The sequence below is a fragment of the Varroa jacobsoni genome, unplaced genomic scaffold (assembly GCF_002532875.2).
Source record: "Varroa jacobsoni isolate VJ856 unplaced genomic scaffold, vjacob_1.0 scaffold_39, whole genome shotgun sequence".
NCBI classification, from domain to species: Eukaryota; Metazoa; Arthropoda; class Arachnida; order Mesostigmata; family Varroidae; genus Varroa; species Varroa jacobsoni.
Genome location: NW_019212941.1, coordinates 82,107 through 105,822, shown reverse-complemented (window position 1 = coordinate 105,822; position 23,716 = coordinate 82,107). Strand labels below are relative to the sequence as shown.

At 42.4% G+C, this 23,716-nt stretch overlaps 1 long non-coding RNA gene across 11 annotated transcripts in view; it reads right to left on the bottom strand.

The window, feature by feature from the left end:
* LOC111260062 (uncharacterized) overlaps window positions 1–23,716 on the bottom strand; it is a 116,012-nt gene that overhangs the window by 61,626 nt on the left and 30,670 nt on the right. The window contains exons 2-4 of one of the 11 annotated variants that reach the window (XR_015310837.1): window positions 16,432–16,516; window positions 9,849–10,706; window positions 8,452–8,691 (exon numbers count right to left, since the gene is read on the bottom strand). The exons of 8 other annotated variants lie outside the window; for them this stretch is intronic. This is a non-coding gene — a long non-coding RNA (uncharacterized LOC111260062). Of the gene's footprint in view, window positions 1–143; window positions 366–449; window positions 536–8,451; window positions 8,692–9,848; window positions 10,707–16,431; window positions 16,517–23,716 lie in introns of those variants that run through there. 2 more of the 11 variants (XR_015310826.1, XR_015310824.1) reach the window with 2 other exon arrangements.

Sequence of the window (23,716 nt, the reverse complement as noted above, 5' to 3'; positions counted from 1 at the left end):
CAAAGGCAGACGTGGCACGACGATCGTGTTCGGACATGATAGTCGAATACTTGGGCAACGATCGAAAAAAGATAACGGGATCATTCAAGCTATATCGTTAAAGGATGGAAATGGAACAACATAACTGAATTAGTTTAACGAACCTGCACGATAGAAGTACCCACGTACAAAACTGGAATTAAGCGATAAGTTTGACAGTAGCGAGGTTATGGTGAGGGGTTACAGGGCGCACAGAGTGCTAGGACAACTGCCACTAATGTGGTTCAGGCTGTACAGGTCTAAATCTACTTTAGGTTAGATTTAGATTAGGTTAGATTAGGCCAAATAGTTTTGAGTATGTTTAGTACGGATCACGCGTAAGGCAGGGATGAATAAATCCTCAGCGCTCGATATTCATAAGTGAAAATAATAGATGGTTGCTTTATGGTTTATGTGACGCTGCTGGTTACCACACAGGTCGAATGGCTGTCGTCACTCGGCCCTTACACTACGTAAGTATATTGTTTGCGAATCTCTTCGTCTAGCCTCGTGTTCCTTTGTCTCCTACTATTTTATCGTTTCGAAAGTTTCGACGTTTCATTTAAGGAAACGCAGCGACGAGTCGAGAAGCCCTACTTGGCTTTCTCGTTAGTTGCTTACATTGTCGCTATCGGTGCCAGCACTCGTAGCGCCATTTCCAAGCTCAAGCGTTCCCTCGAACAGCGCTGGTGTGAGCTTGTTGCAGTTGCGGATGACGCAGATCCCCTAATCGTCTCATCTTAATCAAAAATAACACCCCGAAACTGGCCAGGTCGCTGGCGCGCAGCGCCGCAAGTCGGTTCTTCCGCTGCTTGTTTACTTGTTTAGCGTAGCAGCAGGTTACGGAAATACCCTTCTGCAATTCATCCCCGGCTCATCCTGCAGGACAATCTGCTTCTTGGCTCCTTTTTGGTCGTTTTGCGTTCGTTGCCTGCTTCCTTCTCAGCTGGGCGCTGCGTTAGTCCAGCACTCGTCTGCCAATATGCCAGTCGGCAACAGCAGGGGTATCAGAAAGAAGTTGGACCCGCTATGTAGCCAGCAGTCGTGCTAAGCTTTGATGTTGCAAAATTCGCTTAACCCAGGCTAGTGCCAACTCACATCTGCCGCGCTTGTTTATGCCCGGAGCGTCAAAGTCAGCAGAGAACAGAACGCTGGAAGACAACGAAGTCCCGGGGTTGCAAGGTGCTTTATTTCGACGCGTCGATGGATGACACACCACGAGCCTATCTCATCAATTCCGTCAGGCCACCATTCTGCTTCGCAGCAGTGGAGGTTTTGTGTGCCCCTTAATTTCTGTGTCCGCATTAACTTCCGTATTACAGCAAACCATCATAGGCCCCAACACTGCTGCATGGCGCTCTCTTTTTAACTCGCCTTGTCTCTTTCACACTGTATAATCTCACTAGTCTATATGTAATCAAGCGAGACTAGTCTCTAGAGAGACACTTGTATTTCGCCCCAGGCTTTGCCTCTTATTGGCAGGCCACAAACAGCAAGAGGGCCTGTTGAACAGCTAGAATTTCTCAACAGCTCGCCGTCGTCTTCGTGTGTATGTCTCATCATCGCCTGCAGTAGATTCAAGCACTCCATTCCTCTACAGGCACCCTAACGCGTCCTGTTTTGGCGTTTGGAGCATCAAAATGAACACCGGCTAAGAGCTTTAAAAATCATTGTTCGTCGACCCCGCCTATGAAATATGAATGAACAGATATGCCATGTTTTGAATATTGCATACCGTATCTCATAAGGCTGTTCAGGGCAGAAATCATGTCGGTTCTGTACTTTTCATTTTATGATCGCTAATGAAGTATGGAGCAAGGCGATGTCGCTTCATATCCTTTAGATATGTTTAAATGCTCTGCGTTATCTCCGTTACTTGTTCTAATGATAGGTAATGAGCCTCATTGATTCAGTTGATTCCAGTGGCGGCGGTAGTCACAAAAACCGATCGCCGTCGTCTGTACGCAAGTGGGCAAATAATTATTTTGTTAGCCCACACAGATCTTTGTACATGTTCAGTAATTCGCCCCGCCAAGGAAAACGGGTATTCAACAGCGTACCCCATGTCATGACAAAGAATAGCGTTAACCAATCAGACCTGCAGAGCCTTTAGAGTGAATTATAGTATTTAATAGGGATTCAAGTCAAAGTTAAGCCGCAGTAAACCATTTTGGTTATTGCGACCATTCAAACACATCGCTTACTTGTCCACTGCGTAATACCTAACCAAAAGCACTATTTAACATTACACAATCACAATTAATTTTATATTACTATATATAATGCTAGCAAATTATCTTGTCGTCTAATTATTGGGTAGGGAATATTATGGACCCACAGATATGTTATTTGCGAAAATCGCTTCGCTTAGAAAGCGATACTACGAATTGCTCGAGATCGTGGCTTTAAGTGGAACGTGGGGTACTTGTCTTGCTCGGATCACTCATTTATATCAATGTGATTTAGCGCAAAAGTAATATTCAGATAGTTACGGAATGTTACATTGACCAAAGTCATCTTCGATGCCAGTTACATATGTGTGTCATATTGGCTATAGCATGAGTAAGTTTATTATGACAGTGGAATGACTGCGGCGGTAGAAGATATCCTTTGGCGGCACAAACGAAATATGTCTGCTCAACGCGCATGCGCAAACTATATCTATATTTGCAACTGAATATTTAATGGCATACATTTTCACCATCAACTATGATGACAATGATCTGTTTCGAACAAAAATAAGTGAAGATTAGTGCCTCAAAAATAGGCTCGGATTTCATCCAGTGTCGTTGTCTAGATTTTTTTCGTTTCATACCGCGATCGGTATAGTTACCACTCAGATCAGATCAGATCAGATCAGATCAAATCAATATAACTTCGAACGAGTGAGTGGGCATCATTTATTAATTAAAGTAAGCAGCTAATATAAAAAAAAAAAAGTTTTTTCTTCTTGTCTTTTCGCTTCTGGCCCGTCGGGCTGGCTCGATCCCCGCTTTATTGTAAAATATCGATGGTACAGGAGTATATGTTTGCTATATAGTTCCTCTTATTCTCTCATTCGGATACTATTATCTACGCGAAGTAGCTATCGTGCGGAATAGTGTTCAGCGATTCTACCAGGAAATGCGTGAACGGTGGTTACCTGTTAAGCAAACAGTACTTAATTTAGACCTTGCGCGGAAAGGAGTTCACACAACACTAATCCTTTATCACTGTCTTTTTTCTCGTACATGCTCACTCATCCGCAGCGTTTCCGGCTGTATCGTTCGGCTGGGCTGGCAGGTTAGCAGGAAGTCGAAACGCTGTTAAATTTAAAAATTCTGCCCTAGAAGAACTCGATTTATCGGGCGCTTGTGGGGCATGTGGGTTAGTCGAAGCGAATAGCATATTCTGAACGACTCACACCGGTCAAAGCCGTACGGGCTTGTGGATAAGCCGCCGGACGTGGACCAGGGCTACATAACGGTGGAACTCGCCCTGTTAGAGAAACTGAGAGGTGCACAATATGTTGCGATATAACGATAGCAACAACTGTAGCTTGTCCGTTCAGCTTGGCTGCTGTGTGTATGACAGCATCTCCGACCAACTTTATAGCCTAGGACCCTGAATGGACTTAAGGTAAGGTAAGAACCGAGCGAAGTTGTCCTAGTGTACTAGTGAGGAGGCTCAGGCGCCTTGGCTTTTTTGATGCTGTTTTTTGAGGAACTAGATTCACTGCTTTGCTTTTTCCGTCAGTTTTTTTTTTTTTTTTTAACAGGTTTCTAAGTTCTCAAACGCTTCATTAGACGATGGCAAGATTAAAGTCTCACCGAAATGCGTCCATGAGCAGGGTTCCCCTTTGAATGAATCATGTATTGTTTACTAGTTTATCGTTTCTGCTGAAATCAAAATATAATCGCCGTACTTTTTAAAATTTGCTTATCAGTACTACACTTGAGGCAATCCTTATATAGCACCTACTTATATTATCTCATTATATTATCAAAGATGCTTCTTCAGAGACAAACGTAACATTATTACGCTCTTGTTAGCGTGGCTATAATAAGTAACGTATTAACCTGTGTTGCGTACGTATGAACTTTCACTCGCTTATGGCGGCAGTCATTTTTCTTGTTCTTAGCACTTCGGAGCGAATATCGGTCCGAGCTTCGCAAAACCTTCGTCGAGTGGATTTTTCGAAATCAGTATGCCTAGGCCAACAAGCTTCGATTTGTTCAGTCCGTTCCTCTGGACACATGGGCGCGTTGAGAATTTCCATTTCTTGAAAGCCTTAATAATATGGTGTATATATATATATATATGGTGCAGGGACCGGCAAACATTGAGACATACTGCACATGTTCGTCTAACCGTACAAATCGTAACATCTTTCTAACGGACGGCTACAATGAAGCGAAAAAAAGATGGCCGGCAAGAGAATAACAGGCGTATTACAGTGTCATTGCTGAATGAGATACACAGCTGCTTGTAAAGGATTCACACGTTCAGCTTAGCAGCCAGTAGTTCTTTGCCTTCTAACAGTTGATTAGTTTGTACATATACCGATATTCTACGATTTGAAATGAAAAACCGTCCGCTCAAGAGCAGCAAAAATCCTTTCGCTCTCAGACAATAGGAGAATAGAAGAACGCGTTAGCCTATGCAGAAAAGGCTCCCCTTGCACCTTTAGGACAGTTCTTGCTAAAGATTGTTAGCTTGTTGTGTGATATTGTAAAAAATACGTGGTTTAGTTGGTTGAGCTCACTCTGATGACAGAAAATAAATAGCACGCTAAGCTGTATAGTATAATAAAGGATAACACTTGATGTAACGCAGATGGCTCACACTGCGTTTTATCAGAGGTATACTAAAGCATTCTATACGACGCTTAGCGCGCTTTTGGACCTATAATATTCAAATTTTACCTTTAGAACCGTCTTAAAATGGGATTACGTTCGGACGAGGTCTTTCCATTTCTTTTTCCTATCCAGTCCAGCTGCAAAGGACAGATCCCGTTAATGTGGGGCTGTTAGCATGGCCTTAATTAATGATTTGACACGCAGGACCGGAAATTTACGGTGCAAATAGTCAGCTGACGTTCATACCATTTAACTACTCAACACGAATTTCTCGTGAATGATTTTCGCGTTGAGTTTTCGTTCTATTATAGCATTTTTCAATGTTCAAAAGCTTTTTAGTTGAAGTTACTTAGTTAAAAAACTGAATATCGTCTCATCAATTATTACAGCCTTTTTATGAACGGTTACCATGGACTTGGTAAACAGTTGCGCTAGCATAGAAAACGATCATTTTTTATTTGGCGGTCACTTCAAAAATCGAATGTCCTTGGTTGGAAAATTACTTTGAACTAATAAGGAAGCTGGATTTATCGTACCACGTATAGTACCACACCTAATAGAATACATATTTCAAATGATCATTATATGTTTCTGTATACTTTTCAATTTGCTATCGTCCGTTTAGGAACAAGCAAGCTTTTCTGAACGTAGAGATAAAACGTATATCGTCGATTAGTATGAATAACTGAAGTTATATAGAAACCAAGCAAAATTTCGATCTTATCTCTGGCTAAACTTAAAATTAACGTTATTCGTGCTAACGATGGAAGAGCCTTACACCTTCGGGTTACCTGCTTTAAATCGGTGACTAATATAGGAAAGGAGTGCTTTTCATATGTCTAGAATATTTACAAGTAAACTATGACCTTGGATAATTATATGTGCGGTGCCCAAGGCGCTCCTACGCAACAATCAGCATTAGCTAGATATTATATTCTAGAATTGTGAGTTAGTTTGAAAAAAAACCACCTTGAATGGATATGCCTACCTAAAGACGACTTATCTCGCTAGAAGTCTTGGGAAAATCATATCAATTAGGCGTGTAACTGTCAACTTTTACTCAGTATGTTTTTAAAGTGGGATATAATTGTCTACATCGGATTTGATTGCTCTTTCAAATGCACTTAACTTCGAGTTATTTAAGATACTTTGTTACCACACCATTTTGATATATATATATATATATATATATATGCTACTGTTGTCAGAAACAACAAGCGAACGTTGTAATGCTAAATCCAAATATGGGTTAACTGGAAACGCTTGAGAGAAAAATCTCTAAAAATATCAACGTGTCTTGTGGTGATCGGCTTCAGTGATCCTATTATCTTCACTTACCAGAAAGCAAGACATCTTCGATGACCAGACTGCCGCTGTGCGGGGTTTGTGGGGAACTGTGTGAGCCCTGAAGACTGTGTTGGTGTGGTTTGACTTACGAGAAAAAAAGCCTTCGAAACAGAAGTTGGTTTCTGCGTAAAGCTTAGAAAGGGTACCATATGTCTCCAACGAAGCGGATCGGTTTATTCTAGCGAGAACAGTGGCTACAGGACTACGTCGATAAAGGTCGACTGTCTATAAACTATCGGAGAACGATGCCTTCTTTTTTGGAAGCCAACAGCGCCAGTAAAGTTACACTCAACGAGCAGTGCCAAACGGGAAGGCCAGTGAGTATTTGCCTGTCAGCTGGAGTTGCGTTAACCCTTTACAACATACATATCCTGACGGAAGGCCATCCAGATTTTGCTATACCGAGTATTTTGTCAGTGTCATTAAATATATGCATCACACAGAAACGTACATCTAAACAAAGCAACCATTATATGGTGTTAGGCGTGAAACGTTGTACTTCTTACTTGTTATGATGGAAAAATAGATGAAAGCGAAAATCTACTATTATGTATTTATTTTTCAAATGTAAGCCAGTTTTGTCTTTCTTTATTTGATAGTAAACCTCGCTTTTGACAATGTACTTTACCGACTATCCTGATAGAGAGGTAGCAGCAGTACAGTAGGATTAGGTCAGGAAGGCGCTGGATTAGGGTGAGGTAGATAGAGTGGTATATTACAGTTTTAAGTTAAACTTATTTACTAGGTTTTAAGTTAAATTTATTCAGATCTAAGGTAAACTACCGCCTTCGAAGGGCGGGAAATAGCAATATACCGAAAGTCAAAAATTTCTCTTTGCATTACCACTGTTGTTTTTTAAAAAGGGTATGAGATCCCACATTGAAGGACGGTCCTTCAATTGCATTATCATTTGGCAATAGTATTGTATTATAGTTAAAGGAGACGATATATTGCACAGTTGGATCATTGGAGCCGCTTGCTATCCTCGTGGCTTTCAGGATTTCTAAAAGGAAAAATCCTTCGGAGAATATCACAAAAGGAAGCAGAAAGAAAGACCGTTTTGTTCTTTCTAAAAGCTTTTTACAGAACCGTACAGCATGTCTATAGTAGAAATAGAGGTGCGATTTATAACATCAAAAATATCTGTTTCATTTTAAGAGATCATCTGTAAATCAAGTGAGCGCATTGCAGCAACAGCAGCAATCGCCTTAGGCTATAATAGATCATGCTACTTTCCACATAAAGAAGCCACCTATGAGCCTATAGAGGATCCTTAAGCTAAAATGAATAGAATGAATGATTAAAACAACCGGATTAGCCAAAGAAATACAGCCAAGCAAAAAAAAAATCCTTTTACCTTTTAAACACTTATCCGAAGACAACGGTTTGGAGAAATGGGCTACAACGCTTCCCAACAGTTTCTACTTCTATTTTAATCATTACAGCATACTACTATCCCTACTCTGAAGAAAATATAGAAAACAAAACCGATGTACAGAAAGCTAAATCTGTGTTGGCCTTATTCACGACTATGCCACAATCGATTCCACTGCGGATCGAAATGTAGATAAAGAAGCCACACGGACGCTGTCTTTTTAACGACAAGAACCTGGCTAACTGGCATGAGGAGTGGGTCGATCATCATACGCGTCTCAAACGTGGCCTTCGTCTGCGCTGCGCATACTTGTTCAATCCTTTGTTTGCAGTCTTACCTGATTAGACGGACTCCTGAATCCAGCCAATTTGTAGAAGTCTGCCCTTAACCTATGCAGTGTAATGGTCGTATAGTACTACAGGATGGCTTTGATAAATCTGGACAACGAGACGCATGCGTATGGACGATAAAAAGGATCTAAACGATGGTTACATCTAGAATGTTTAGAGCACATTGCCATGTGTCGGCTCGTGACATATCGCTTTACGAACTCCATGTAATCTCATTGTTCGTGAGTTTCTTTCGAATTTGTGCTGTCTGCACAGCAGACAGCCCTTCTGCTTTAAATGCTAAGTAAAGCGTAGAACCTGTTTTTGCAAATGTTGGGGTTATTTAACACTTAGCATTACGTCTGCTACTGATAATATTAGCGGTTCTATAGGCAATTTAATTGATATTAAACATCAACTTCGTATACGCTGAGTGAAGCTATCGCAAAGTCAAAATCATTGTCAAGTGACATTATTTCTTTACACATAAAAATGCCTAATACTATATTAAGATTCTTGTTCTAGGCAGGAGCAATAGATCTGGTTTCACGATTTTCAACGACATTTATTACGCATGTAATAATACGCGGCGCCTATTTGTTTCTTGTTGCTTTCCCTATGTAGAAAGTTTTAAGCTTGACATTGGCTTGTCCTTACTGGCTCTGCTTTCACTATTGGCTTTCATGCCATTATGCATAGGGCGTGTTTCGTAGGAGCTAACTATATTTTCTTGTTCCGTGCTTCGTTTTCATTGTCGATATTATGGGGGCTGTTGAAGAAGTAACTGAAATTAGCAAGATAACAGGAAACACCAAAAAAAAAAACTTATTTGTTTAAACAGTTCCCCACTTTTTTTTTCTTCTTTTTTCCGTAGGCGGGCGGGCTAGAAAGCGAGTGCTGGCCCATTGTGAACGATGGTGACGCAAACGTGTCTGCCCGCCGACCTAATCGCCTTAGGTTGTACACAGCTCTCTGCTATCAAGTCGTTTTCATTAACCACGTCTATTACGGAAGCGCCGACATAAAATCACTTTAGTCTATATATCGTTGCTTGGGAGTAGAGTGAAAGGACAAACGCAATGCGTTGAGACACGGGCAGATTAGCTATAGGCTTCGAAGCAGGAAAAGCGTCGAAGCTCGTACGTACGAAGCGACATCTATACGTGTACATATTGTCTTTCAATATACATGTAGAATAAATAAGTTTTTGCAGCCGCTTCCGTCTGCATTGTTGAACATAATGCTTTTGGATAATTATATTGCTAATATCAATCGGACCGATACATACTGAACGGTTCGTTGCTTGGTCGATCCTCGGTGCACGTGTATATTCTTTGAGAAAAAAAAGCGGAAGGTATCAGTACGAGCTTTATGAACGGTACGAATCCTCCTAATATTTTTAAATGCGTTAGTTGTTTGGTTTATGATCGACTGACTACTACTTTCAATGGAATAGGAACTCTCTACGACGAGACGATAGTTAAATTACTATTCTTTTAAAATACAGAGCTGATCCAGTGGCATATAAACAGTAGTCACTTCTAAGAACATGGCCGATAAGATTCCTTACCTGTCGGGGCCTAAGGTTCAATGGCTACGCATCTGGAGAACGGAAATAAACTTCGGTTTAACTCTTATGAGGAAAAAGCATCGTTTTTAAGTACGTTTTGGCGCGTTTAATTTTTTAGTTTTTACTCTTTTCGATACGATTTTTCCATATCCTAGGTCACCATTTTCATATTACATAGTAGCAGCCTTTATTAAACAGAGCACAATGAGCAAGCAACTAGCTTATAATTGTTATATATGAAACTTAAGCTTATAAAATGCAATAGAAGAACGGCTAGCATATGCCAGTTAAGCATAAGCTCCATAGCTCTGAAACTTTCCCCTACGGATTAGTAGCCTTAAGAATTTCATAACCAATAAACAGCTGCTTACCTTATTTGATATTCCTGTGTCAAGTTGGCCGCTGGATAACGTCGAATGCATTATTACCGATTTCCCTTTACCATAGATAAATGGATTTGTCCTACATGGTTAGCACTGAATGCGCGACACAACCACTAGAGTTCAATCAACCGCCAGTGTTTCTCGCTGAGCTTTTATCCTCGTTGTGGCCACTGCAGTCACTGTGGTCTTTGAAAGAGTGAGACGACAAGGAGTGGAAGAGAGCGCTCGGAAGAGAACGTTAGCAAGCGAGATAGAGCTTTAAGAACCGAGACGGTTACATCGTTTAGCGCACCTTCACCTTCGTCAAACTCCAAAGGCTGCAGAACAACCTGTATTGCTGTTATCAACTCTGCAGTAGCAGCGATAGAAGGGACCAACCAACCGGCCGATATCTGAACAGAACCATGGTGTGGGAAGGTTCGCAGGAATAATGGAAAGGGAAAGGGGTGAGAAAAATCGATTGACGTCAGCGTCGCCTCTCCGTTCATTGTGTCGATGGTGTTGGTTGTGCAGCCTGGCGCGCAAACGACCCCAGATCAGCGGGGAAATTGAAATCGACGGCACAGGCTGCCGCGGCTAAGGTTGTGGTGGGGGGCAGCAACAGCTGTAGGCCTACGCCTGGGGGATAAGAAATGGGAACTATTCTATTGGGAGACGGGAAGGGGTGCCGGTTCTGTGGTCGCTGGTAACCTTAGGCTCAATCGGGTAGGGTTACCCGGGTTGTGGGAATGAGGCAAGCCCCGATCCTAATCGATTATCGAGTGCATTTGGTTGGCTGGCTAGTCGGTCGATCAGTTAGCTATCCCACGTCGGAGGTAGAGGGGATGGGAATTTTCAGGAAGCCGGCTGTAACAGCAATGGCCCATCTCATTGACTAGCTTGACACAACGACTCTTCAGGCAATCGACAGTCAAACTGCGTGCGTACCCTTACAGCAACCGTTTTCCTCCCGTCTTTTTGCCGCCTGCCTCACGCTTATAAATAAAATTCTATAGAATCAGGGATGAAGGCAGATCCTGTTATCGTCGTGTTTTCTAAGGTTAGCTCCTCGTGCTAGGTAGCAATAGTCTGTCTTCCTCCGTAAGGCCAGACAGTTCTCATGGCAGAATATACTGCCGTTATTTCCGCTTACCCTCCACTTCTTATTGCTACTTCAACAAACAATAAACTTTGAAGAGACATCACGAGTCTATTTCTGCTGGTAGTCTGTACAAGTAGCGAACCTAATATTCTTTCACCCTGATATCACCACTAACCGACAAGGTTAACAGCTTTCGGGAATTTCCCTGATAAACGTCTTTGTGCTTCCGATAACCCGTTCTGTCTAGCTCCGAGAATCGCACAGTTGGGGGTAGCCATGAGAAGTGAGCGCAGATAGTGAAAAACGTCGATGCAGAAAAACAAACTCAACGTAAAAGGAGGAAAAAGCAGAACAGCGACATCGATAGCAACAACAACAACAGCGATGACAGCGAAAGACAACAACAAGTACAAACTATATCAACAACAAAAATAAATGCTCGAGTACGAATAGCGCATGACCACGGATGTACGACGGGGTTCATTTTTGACAAAAAGATCGGCATAAGCGCGTGGCTCATCAGATGCCAAATTGGTCGAGCTAATCGTGACTGTCTCGTTGCAAACTTCCGAACGATTATAGTCGCACAAAAAGGACAGCGTAAGAAAGCTGGGAACGCTGAAGGATGGAACGATTCAGATATTAATACAGGGCGTCAGCATCAATGGCAATTGTTTCTATCGGTAGACCTCAACTATATACTATTAAACGAGTGGTATGTATTCGGTAAGTCTTTCACAAGCTCTATATAAAAAAAGAGTGAGCCCGATTTGCTTTCTCAGGAACACGCTTGCGCTTTACGATTTCGATGAGAACAAGATGTCTTTTAACAAGAATAAAATATTGAATTAATATATCTAGTAATACAACGCGGATTTAAAAAATCATTTACGTTATGTGAGCGAAAGAGAAATGGACAAACCATCGGCCTGACTAAGATTTTCATTGGGAGCAAGCAGACCTTTAAGCAACGCAGTGCAGCGTGGCAAAACCGGTGCTATTTAGATTATAAGTATTTTCTATACCTTGATAGGTTTACATACATACTAGAACGGTCCGCAAATTCTATCTGTTTGACTTGACTAAAAAAACGTATTTCTGTGAATACAGGTTCGGAATGGGAGATTTCCGCCGATCTACCGCTGAGCGAGTTTAAGGAAATTTAAGTCAATTAGAAAAAACCTTAGATGCAGATTCAGTAGAAGTAAAAACGTGGTAAAATTTTTCGACCATTTTTGCTGTATACCCTTCTTTCACAAACGCGTCGCAATTTTAGTGGGTTTAGGTCATATGTATGCGTTGGTTATCGACGGTCAGATACGAGGTGAATTTGTTTCCCTCATGCTAGCACGATAGAATATTTTAAAAAGAGATGTGTTTTTCTACAACTAATATAACATGGCTATATTTGTATTGGGCATAATGTTATTATAATTGGGGTTGTTTCGTGTCGGAAAGAGCTTTTAAGTGTTGTTTCAGGCCTTTCTAAAATAAAACAAATTGCACCACTCAGTAATAGATGAAATACTTTTCGACATTTCAAACAGAATCCATTTCCAAAAATATAGTACTTATTGTCTGCTGCACGTACAACCATACAGCCAGCTTTAGTGGAACGAACCTAATTAGGCCTTTTTTTGGTGCAACGTTGTTTCGCGCAATGTCAGATAGATTCAGTCCGACAAGACGCGGATATAATAAAATAGGCATTCAGCCTTTACGGCAGATATGTTTCCCAATGCAGAGACTTCGAGATGGACGTCTCGGATTTAGCAAGCCGTCTCGAGCGCGCTGTGCTTTCAATGGGTTCAGTGTCGTAAAGGGCAGGCCGTTACATTTCTTCCTGGGCGAATTGTCGGGTAGTTGGGGAAGTAACGGCTGGATGGCGTTCTGAAAAGGTCTACAGGACGATAATATTCCGCGCCTCAAACACGCGCGTGTAGCTAAGGCGTAGCCATTGCGTCTTTCCAGGTAGCAGAGAAATATGAACACGAATCATACGTAGTTTTGTTCACGGTTGTCTTTTCAATAGAATTGCATAATACCTGTCTGTTTGCTCTTTTAACATGAACCATTTTCATTAAAAAGGAAAGGATGGCCTAGTGAAAACTCTATGTCAATATCAGCCGCAGTAGCTTGCACGTGTCATGCAGACAGCGTCAACGAGATATAATCCCCGAAAAGAAAATAGATTGGACCGCCTTTTTCGTTGGAAGAAATTATAGAAGGTACGCAATGGCAGTGCATAAGGAAATACTATATTTTCGTGAATCTTTCGATAAAGTCGTATCAGTTAATAATCTTGTGTTAAAATTTGTATTTGTAGATTCGGAATAGATATGCTTATTTGCAATATATAGAGACCTGCTTATTTGCAATGGAAACGTAGAGACATCAATAGTATCTCGGGCAAGAAGTCATATAGCATTTATGTTCCGCGATTTTACGTACTGTATCGCGGTACGTACGTCCATATAACGTTTTGTATTTGTTGCCCCTTGAGTAGTAGAGATTTTAAACAGATGTATCTCCTGTGAGTGTTGTTTTTAAGAGAATCGTTAGGTACTACTAATTCAAAAACATTGTTTTCATTCCTAATGAGACAGATATATATTTTCTGATTCGTATGCAGTGTTCGCACGCCATCTTAGTTAGGACGGGTGCTAGATAATAAGAGAACTAGGCTGCGACAGGACTACATACATCACGTGGTTAGCCTTTAATACAGGTAGGGAAGATCATTTCAGTAACGGAGTGCCGAGATAAAACAAAGAAAATACAGCTTGTCTATAATGCAACGGCGGCAGAGTCTATAGCACAAGGATACTGCTGGCATGTTTGCATGGCTGTCGATACCGTGCGTATTGTCGTATAGCCTTTGCCTTTGATGTGGCATGTCTACCAAGGTATGCTCGCTGGTGGTAATGGCGACCAACTGCACGCAAGGCCCATGACGTAGCGACGAAACAGTTCAACGACTTAGGAAAGTGTGCAAGCCAGAGAAATTTGCGGCCGATGAAGTCTAGTCACGCGAGTGGTAGGGTAACCGAGCGCGCGTTCTCCTCATCCGTTTAACCTTCGATCCCCTTATACCCCCAACCTTTCGTTAACCTGCTGCCCATCAAATTCGAAGGTGTCCTCCCGTCGTTTGTTTTGTTTGCGCTGTCTTTCTCGACCCTCTTTCTCTCGTTTTCGACAACCAGTGACTGAGCACTATAACCAAGTGCTGTCTGCCGAACGATACACACGTATGGCCGCGCGGTTGCGCCAGTCTATGTGCACGTCGCAAGTAAAAATAGTAACAATGGGAACATGCTGTCATCAGTGATACCGCGCAGCTTACTCTCTCAAGTAGCGCAGGAACGCAGAACATAACGAAGCAAAAGGCTGCCTTTGAGACGATTTGAGAGAGAGAGAGAGAGAGAGAGAGAGAGAGAGATGTCAACAACCACATAGGTTAACAAATAACGCAAACGGCTCCGTAAGCGACTTAATTATAATGAAAAATGTAAGTTCAAATATTAATCGAATGATACTTAATTGCTAGATGAACGTCGACGAAACTGGAAACCAGTTTGGAATAATTTTGCTTCTCGACTGGCTTATTCTCACGTTGTTGTTAGTAAAGAAAGTGTTATGGGAGGTTGCAGGATGCCAACGGAACCCCATTATAATGGTTAACGAATGCTCAGCGAGCGATTCAATGTGTGAATAGCGTACGCGTCCAAACAGAATTGCCCGGACATTGACACTCATGGTTTCACTAATGACAAAAAGTTCTAAATCATGTCTTATATTTGACTTATCGATGGTTGTTATTATATATGTACATCGGAGAATTAGGTGGAATCGACAGTCGACCTCGGGGTACGATTGAAATGCGCTGAGCAATGAAGAGCTGCAAAGAAAAATGAAGTTAGCGTTTTTGTTTATTTTATAGTCCGTGCCCCTTGCTTTCGATTTGCGAAGCGCATGTAACCAATGTATGAGATGAAATCTTTCGTGCAGAATTTGCGGCTCTATAATATCGCGCATGGGCTGGTACGCACGCTCTGCATTTTTTCTGATGGCAGTCGTACGCAGTGTGTTCATAATTATTTACATTGAATGACCCTTCCGTATGGACAGGTCTGTTGACTAATGTACGTAAGAAGAAAGCATCCCAGAAAACTCTAGAGCTTGGGACTCTTTGTTTTGTCACGTAGTTACAGATATGTTTCTGGCATAGCTGCTTTCACTGGCTTTTCAGAGTGAAGAAAATTCTGAAGCGTATCGTTTTGCAGAGGAACTTAAACAGTTTATTTTATAAATACGAGAAGTAATTGATAGTTTTTTTGGGTTGCCGGCGTTTTAGAATCTCAATGCAGCTGGATTACCGCAATTCGGAAAGCCAGCTGAAAGCCACCGACAAATGCGACTCACAAAAATCACAAATTAAACAACAGCGAACATTCGAATATATTTGGTGTGCGTTTCTTCTTGGATTGTTACTTAATATTTCCCCCATATACTATCTAAAGGCTAAGATGCAGTGTTAATCACCGAAGTTAGGCATACTACAACAACTTCAGGGATAGATTGTCTTGCACGCACACCTATTATTACCTCAGGGGAAAACCCTAAAAGCGTTCGCGTGGCGCTATCGTAAGCTTGATATCGTTCTTGGCAGAACAATGCCTGACAGCGAGTCTAACACGGTGTGCAGAAGAAAGGAATGCGTTTAATATACAGACGCTATATACTATAATCGTTGGTGTGACGCACGAGAGCAGGCGGGCGATGAAGCGAGGCCGTAGGCTGTATAATCTCGACAGGAGTTGCGAGATCGACTGGAGTAAGGGGATAAGCGAAGCGGGTGTGGAGTTCCCCGAATAAGAGATTCGCAACTTGTAAAGGAGCTTACAAAGTTGGCACCTCTCTTTACCAAAGGTCGTGGTGTTCTCATAGAGGTATGCACGTCCCAAGGTGCCGCGCACGTGCGGTTGCTAGCTCTCTCTTGTCTCGAGGGTCTCTTTGGGTTCGCCTGCCGCCTGAACGCACAAACTCAGTATATGGCAGCCAGCCGTTGTGGTACTTGCGAGAAGAGATGGTATCTCTATAGCAACGTCTCCTTTCCCACTGCGTGGGCTTCGTACGCCGTCTGCGTTCGATCGTTAATTGGTTGATGTAAGTTCGTTAGCCGGGGTCCCGTTCCTTAAACTTGTGCCTTCTTGTTCTGCGCGATTAAGCATTTCCTTGTAAAGATTCAGTGACGAATAAAATCTTCGCCGCTTCTCGTGCTAGCAACTAAAACCATTTCCTAGCGGGCTTCGATTTCATGTAAACTATGATTTTGGTCCAAACGGTCCAGACGTACCATACATTTTATAGAACCTGCATGGGGAATCATCAATGGCAGGGGAAGTTTAACAATAAAATGCGGACTGTTCGTTTGTCCAAAGTGCACGATTTCAAGATACCAGAACATATGAGAAACATTCCCCTGGATACCTTCTGCCGAAGCAACAAATGCTCTCGTAACATCTTCTAGGCCATTATTAATTCTGATAATTCCTCTGCTTTGCACCTTGTCGAGCTGAAAGAAAAGAACGCGTTACCTGTAAATAACACTGCCCTAGAATGTCATCGTTAACGAAAAATAAACTATCGTTAATACACAGAATGGAACAAGGCTTTGGCGCAGAGCCTTGAGGAACACCTATCGACGTGTAAGACTTCCAAAACAATGAGACCTTCTATACATACCTGCGTATTTCTATTACACAGATAAGATAAAAACCAGCTATTGAGTTTACCAAGTGTAAATCGTATAATGCAATTTTGCGACAAATGAAACGGCTAGGAAAAGGTCAGTGACCAGCATTATTGTTTTTTTACTCCACAATAAATAAAGTCCGTTATGTAAGTGAGTGCAGTGTTTAGTAAACCGAGATGACAAAATCCGTACTGGCTGCCTGGGGGGAAGGCAAACCTTTGCGTGTAAACTGAAGCACCTTTTTGAGACATCTTTCAAAAAAGTTCCATCATAAAGTTTGTACGGACTATACGTCAATAATTTCTTGCAGCTGATCTCGCCTTTTTGCAGGGGGATTACCTAGGACAATGAAATCAGCCGGAAGATTCGAAGGGTTAACTTTGAATGTTAAACGTATAATAGTTACAGAAACGACAAACTGTATAATCTTTAACGGGAGCTTCTTATTTAGAAAGAATCGACTTTCATGAATCTGGTTTCGTCACCAGTATCGCCGGATCAACTACCCGCCATTGTTCTATTCTTCTCCTATATTTTCTTTTTAGGATAGATAAAAGTAATACTTCTGCATTGATATGAGGTCGTCCATTTGTAGGTTTCTCATATATATAGACAGGATTCAAATGTTTATTATTCCGACAAAATTATATGAGCGTCATTATTAACTCTCACATTCATGGCAGATATTGATTAGTTGTTCCTAATTATAAATATCCTATTTTATATAAATAGGAGCAGTTGTTTCAAATGTAGCAGGCTGCTAATGAGCACCGCCTGTGGTATTTGCAAGGATATAGAAAATGTAAAATCAAGCTCCGTGAGCCATTCTATGGTAATCCGCATATCAGACCATAGATTTTAGCTTTGTCAAATGCAACTCGAAGTAACGAAACTTGGCTTGCCGAGTTAAAGCCATGATACTTCTACAAACACACGAGACATTGGTAATCCAGTTATAATTAAGGTATGCTTTGTTTTAGCGTTTCTAATTGCCACCATTATGCAAGCTTATTCGCATCATGCGGATCTACCGCTGATCTGGGAGCTGCCTCAATACTGCTGCTACTGCCCTGTCAAACCATATTCGGACTCAGGTCACCCCATTAGCGTCCGAAACGGTTGGACCGCCCGGTTGATTTTCAGATCCCAGAAAAAGAGAAAATTACCGTCGGTCTTCCAGTTGTCAGCCGCCTGGTTAAAGCCACTGGAAATTACTTGAAAAAATTGAGAATTTATAGCATTCATTCTGACCTGATACACATATTCCCACGGGCAGTCTGACGAAGGCTTCGAGATGCTCACAAAGCGACCTGCATACGATAGTGGCCTCCGCTACTACAATTCCGTATTGTTCCTCAACATGGTAGTAAATTTATTTATGTCGGAAGGAAAATGTGAATAGAGGGTGAAAATACAAGGTCTCGCATCCGCTTCCGGTCGACCTGTTTTCTTCGTACATTCTTAATCGCGGATATTACGCCAGACTAAAAGCGGTGCCAAAGTAAGAAGACCGGCCTGCAGGCTGTGCAGTTACAATTAACTATTCGTAAATCGCAAAGCATACACTACTATATCATCTTCATGATTGACTACCTTTTAAGCACACAAATGTCACGGTATACTGTTTTCGGTTACCTATCATATTTGTATAACTCGGTCGCCTGTAATTAATTACTTATTGCGATCTTATATAATGAAGGTAATAGGATAATAACGGTAATGAAGACTCATGATTCAATATCAACCTTGCTATAAATGTATAGACAGGTATAGTATTTTTCTTTGTCAAACAAATTATGTTTCCCCATTCACAGCGACTTAAATTAAGCAGTGCTTTGCTTAAACTGAAAGCTCTGGCGACGGACGGCAACTATTTGTCTTTTGTATTGCAACGTTCATAAAAGTTCGCAGTCCCAAAAGGGTAGCGAATCATCTTGACTCTTTAACCAGTCGACGCACGTATATGTCACGTGACGATAAGTACATCGATTCTTATATCTGTACAAACCAGAAATCTGTCTCTTGTATGGGGGGAAAGAAAAGTTGCCCTAAGGGAACGACGAGTTAGATCTGTGCTATCGCTGTACGAACAATTCGTTCATAATAATACCTTGGCTATGGGAACCCTCTTGTTGTCGATGGCGAAATAATATTGTTGCAAGATATTGTCGAAATACTATCTTAGATAATTTTTTAGCAGTTTCATCGAAACAAAACTGCAGGACTCAAGAGCTGCCACTGGATAAGCAACGCTTTAAGTCGCTACTAGTTGATGAAATTGCTTTCGTTTTCAGCCATAGAGGTCGCTGCGTGTACGTTCCAAGTCATGGACAAGTTGAACATAAAGAAATATGGCTAACTTTTATATTTAGGAGACTTTTTTCCATTATCAGCGCGATCGACGTTCGTATTCGCGAGTGTTTTTTCTCGCAGTAAGACAAGGTACTGCAGCTCATGTAAAAACCTTGTCTTTCTCTACATATCTCTCATGTAGATACATTGAATATGTATTTCGAGTTTAATACGGTGCGTATTGCCATTGCTACAGTAGCGTTAGGGTAATGTCAGCTAGAGTATTAACATAGAATGATTATTAGCACGAAGGTTGTATCTATACATTAGAGATTGTAAGGCTAGCTTTGTCCAGCCTATGTCATCGATCTAACAAGCATTTTTTTTTTTCTACTTATGTACGTAAAACCATAACAAATTTCCTCCCCATATTCAGTCAAGTGTCTTACTATTCAGCTTGTACTAAATATTTTGATCTTCAGAGACACTTTGCCTATCGTTGTTACGGAACACCTCATAACCGCGCTGTTGTGCGACATCTTTCCGTATACACTTCATGTTAGCATTATTTTGTAAACTTCGTCGCTGCTGCAACGTTTTTCCCGCTGCCACGCTAGCCAACATGACCTGCAGGATCCCGCACAATACTCAAGTCCCCAGTCACCCCTCCAAGGCGGCTGTGCTGATCCTAGCAGCGATCTCTGCTTGGGTCAATCCGACGGACGGTCCATTGTGCGGCCGCTTCACTGGCGAAACACCCCATAGTTGTCTACAATGGCACCTCCTGCGCGATTTACCGTTGCAACGGTGTCAAAGTGAAAGTAGTAATAGGCGTTGGTTGCAGAAGGGATACAGCCACCAAAATGTCAACAATGGCAGCGGAAGCGCTGACGTTAACCTTTGCATAGAAACTTTTCCTCGTTCCTGCCTCACCTTATGGATCCCAAAGAGCGTCGCTATCATAATTGCGGCGGCCGAACACCGCAGTAATGGTAGCTAGGCTGAGGCAAATGGCGGCGGTTCCAGCCGCTGCAATAAATAAGCGCACAGAGAATTAAAGACAGTTTTTGGCTTTTCATTCATGGTTTACCGGTATGGGCACCATACAAAAGGGTATTCAGACCCTAACACTCACATGCAGAATACAGCGAAAACCTAGAAGGTACACCCTGGCTCCCATACGAGAATGGCATTGAATTAAAGGCTGCGAAATGGAAAGCAATATGTGTAAAAATGCGCGCAAGTGGGTTTGCACATATACAAATGTTATAAATCTCTTTCATGTTATTACAATTTTATACAGCCATAAACCCTATGTGGGTTAAATTTGCACATCGTAACCGCGCACAAGACACCAGCACATACAAGCAATAGATATATTCGTCTCTAGGCACATACAACATTGAACGTTGGACGATATATATGTGCTGTGACGAAATACAGTTACCCTAAATCTCGAGCTATATGGATGCATATGTCAGAGACTAGCCTTTACTGGTTGTCCAAATGGGAAAATTAGCTTTTGATTCGCTCCTCTGTAAGTTGATGGGAACTTATTTGATGACTTTGTGATCGCCTACATTTCAAATGTGTTCACAGCGCCCAGCACAATGACGTCCGCAGATCAGGTATGAAGTTAAAAAATTATGGACTACTAAGCGTCAATGAGACGTTGCGTGCAACTACAGCACCGCCCTCACAATCACGTTTAATGGCGTGTCAATACTAGCGTAGAAAATGACCAGACGTTTTTTACGTTATGTGATACTAAGGCCCACATATAGCTTGATTACCTATATGTTTAGAGATATTTACAACAAGGTAACCCTTAACATTTGCATGCGTCAAAGATTCGTTAACTTGTTGCTTATATAATCGCCAAAATATGGTTATCAATATTTTACAGTTGATGTGAAGGTTCACCTGTGTCTAGGCTAAATTATTCACGAGACAACATTACTTAACAGAATTCCACAAATTATCTATAATGCTGTCATACTTCAACATAGCGAGGCGCTTTTGGCCATGGTATGCCTTAAGGATAGATGCCAGCAGTCCGTCTTCCGTTGTTCACAAGCTGTAACTGTTTCAACCTACTACAAGTCTACCCCAGAACATCTTGGTGCATAATTCCACTTTGTGGACCCCTGCAATCTCGGCGTGAATGTGACATTGGTAGACAGATGTATCACTCTTGTATACCCCGCAACGACAAACCCAATATGGTAAAATGCCCACCACCATGGCGGCCGACCAATGCGGTATGTCCAGTTATTTTCGCAAGAATATACAGTTCGAAAATTCAGAGACAACGTACTGATAACAATAAGTAACCAGCTATATACAGCGTATACACTATGAGCGACGAGAGATCGTAGACGCAAATGCTGTCATAGACGTGGATGACGAACCAGTCAGTCCCTTAATCAAAGGTATACCGTCGTCTCGAGCGCTGTCAGTGATCCTGAACTAGCAATGAATACTGCATGAAACATAATATCAGGCCCACACAGTGAAATGACGTCCTATGTTGTATGTTACGCTAATCGCTCGTAAGTTGGTAGGGGCTATCATTGTGGCTAGTGTGCAGCGATATTGACCTAATTTGAGTTAATATTTTAAAGCTGGTACGGCGCGGAAGAAGGGCTTAATGAAGCAGATATAGTATTGTGGTCATGTTTAGAATCACTGGTGGACAGTAAGAAGATTATGAGGCAAATCGTAGGCGCAGCCATGGCCAAGAATTATGCGATGCAAAGCCTGCATATTTGCGCATTTAGCCCTGTAAAGGAGAGAGACGCCGTTAGCTAGTTGTAAGTTGTTGGTATATTTCCGTTGGGTCACTTGTCGCGCTAGCATTAAAACTTTTGCCGGCTACTGCAATTCGCCCAGCTGTTTCACCCGCTTAGAGGCGAAAAAAGTCGATTCGACTTCACGACGAAGTGGGGGAAAAGCGTCTCCTGGATCTTCGTCTCCCACCGAACTCAAATGAGAAGAGAGAACCATTCGGTTTCACGACCAAACGCAACCTATCATGTCGGACGCGTCGTTGACGGTTGGTTATGAGTGGGGGAGGCTCAAATGATACTACTACTATGTCTGTCAACCGCACTTAGTTATGTATAGTATGATGAAACCAAGCTGTGGTTGCAACGCGGCCGGCAATCCGACTTTAACTTTGAGACCTTTCCTCCAGCAACACTGTAACAGCTGTAATGCAGTTCGTGGCTGACATCCGCACCTTCAGTAGAAGCAGAGGCATTAAGGCTCAGCTTGCAATGCTCGCCACGAGCCTATCCTTTAGTGCTTTGAGGCTCGGCATCTCGTTCCACTCTGAAGTCTTATACTTCGCTCCCCAATGTAGTCGCTACTGACTACTAGTGCAATGACGTACAAAAAGGCTTGCGTTATGCTCTAGCTCACCCGTTGTGCACGCCGTAAAAATGGAGGTCGACGACGATGATAACAGAGCTCACCGTAGCCACTCTGCGAAAGGGAAATGCGTAAGCAACGGTAGAGTGACCTCAGTTGCGATGTGCCAGCCTCGCCTCGAGTTGTGTTAGTATATACGAATAGCGGCGTATACACGAATATATGCAGTTCTATGCTATACGATGACCCCGTGTATCACTACATAATTCGAGTCAGACGAGTTGTTCCGATGGCAGCCGCAGTAGCAACACTGGCAACTTTATCCGCTCTTCTCCATCTTGTATATGATACCACGAACAGGACGAGCCAGTCGGCCATCTGCGTGGAGACAATGACTGCATGTAAAAATAGCTTTATTTTAAGGCAGCCTTCGGCCCCGGCCCAATTCATAGCCTACGACCCTTGTGGTAGCCAGTGGTCCCGAAATGGAAAAAATCCATAAGGATTCCTTTCTTATTGTCGGGAAAAAAAATGATTAGAGAATCTGAAGGACCAGTGCGGTAAAGTGTGGAGCTAAGGATACGGGTAAGATAGGATCAGATAAAATAGGGTAACACATGAGCAGCAAGAGGATTTTGGAAGGATGTGGTAAGGCTCAAGAAGAATTCGGAATAAAGTGGGAGATATCTCGATGCGCGAAGCGAGAAAATGCAGCAGCGACGGTAAATTTTCAAGAGGTCCTGTACCACTTGTGACTCATTTTTGCCGTTGTAGCGCTTGTCATATGATTGGTTATTTCAGCAACGTCTGCTCGCACAAAATAAAGCAGTAGTGATCGCAGACGGCAGTAGCAGAAGGAACTCTCTTTCTGGCATCGGTAGTGCTCAGGCAGCCGTTGCTTACGACGGAAGGGCGCTTGGCTGTTTCTTCAAGTGGATGGTTACTTTGAAGCCATGGAAACAGCGTAGTCGTAATCAGTAGGGAAGTAGGCAAGTAAAAAAGAAAACTAGAGATCGGCAGTCACAGGTACCGTCGGCACCATCCGTTGCACCCTCGCTGTGGCTTGCTACAAAGTAGCCTACTGTGCCGACGTGGGCACTGCTGCCGCCAACGCAGCAAAGTCAGCGACGACGTGCGCTTCTGACACCTTTAAGTAAATGAGTCAGACGTAAACCGTGGGGGGACCAACGACGCTGTACGGACAAGGACGCCGCCTAGATACATGTGCCTAGCATGTGTTAAAGACCAGAACAGGCCGGAACGACCGGGGCTACGTTTGTACAGCGAGGCCAACACAACGGACCCCATATCAACATAATGCGCCACTATATATCGCTTAAAGAAGCAAGAGCAAGA